The sequence below is a fragment of the Pteropus alecto genome, unplaced genomic scaffold, assembly GCF_000325575.1.
Source record: "Pteropus alecto unplaced genomic scaffold, ASM32557v1 scaffold24, whole genome shotgun sequence".
Classification (NCBI taxonomy): Eukaryota; Metazoa; Chordata; class Mammalia; order Chiroptera; family Pteropodidae; genus Pteropus; species Pteropus alecto.
The window spans coordinates 7,772,735-7,774,049 of record NW_006439192.1 but is presented as its reverse complement, the minus strand read 5'-3'; positions in this window follow the sequence as shown (position 1 = coordinate 7,774,049).

Below are 1,315 nucleotides of genomic sequence, written 5' to 3'. Positions count from 1 at the left end.
TTACCAAAGCAGTAATATAGGCCATGATGAAAAAACTAATACTAAAACTTAAAATTAAAAAATAGAAATAATTTACATTATATTTTAGAGATAAAACTTTTAGAATGCAAAGATTTGTTCAAAGAGGACTGTGTGGGATAGCCTGAAAAAAAAAAAGATGATTTTTTTGAGTAACAGGGATGCCAATTTACTTACACATTTATGAAGTAATGAAAGAGTGAGATCATAGAAATTGAGTAAATTGTTAACATAAGCCTTCTGTGAAAAAATAGTTTACAACCTTAGTGATCTAACAGTTTACTACAGCAAACAATTTAACAAATGTAGTTTCCTATCACAAATATTCATGGTATCAGAATTGTGAATCAGCAGTCCTTGGGACTCTTAAAACAAATCTTTCAATCTGCCAGGAAAGTTCTTTACCATTCTTAGCAAAACATTTTTAGAAACTCAACTTCATGTTGACAAGATACAGACTAAATCTACAATTAACTGAAATTTTATGATATGTTGTATGTGAATATTCACTAAGCTTTTCCTCAAATCTAACAAGATGAAATGTCTGGTTGAATAATCTGTCTTCTCAAAGCTCCCTTTAACAATCTTCCAATTCTTCTCAAGGGTTCGCATTATACTACTAATTAGGTTTTGTAGCCTTTGGCTTTACTTATATTTTGTAGTCAAGACTCAGTTTAAACATATAGGGCAGCCCTGAAGGAGAAATGTTATCAGCGAGCTGTTATTTCTCTGGTGGGTGCTATGAGTCAGCCATTTACCACGAATGTGAAGTATGAATCAGGAACTTTTCATGTCAACCTGATGGAGGATGGGGAATTAGGTAATCACACCAAGTCTAAGTGTTTCGAAGTAAGGATTCCACTCCTTTTTCTTTGTGTTTCTGACATGAAATGCAGATATACAATAAAGGCCATATACATATTGCCTAACTTCTGCTCTCACTGAACTCAGTAGCAAAACCAAAGAGAATGTGAATAGCAAGTTAATCATGTTAACAGATTATTGCCCAGATCCATACCTTAGATTTACATTTTTCTTGGTCATGCTGTTGCTGTCTGAAGTATTTCCATCTGCAGAATGATGCTTTCTTCTATGTCACTGGAGACTCCATGGTTAAAGCTCAGAGCACACAATCTTATTTTAACCATACAACCAACCCTATAGGAACCCTATCCTTATCTATCCTAAGTTGTTGAGCAAATGTTACTTAGCAGGGGAAAATATTAAGCACTAATATGCCAATAATATCAATCTTTGAGTTTAGAAAAGCAAATTCTGAAATTACGCACTATAATAT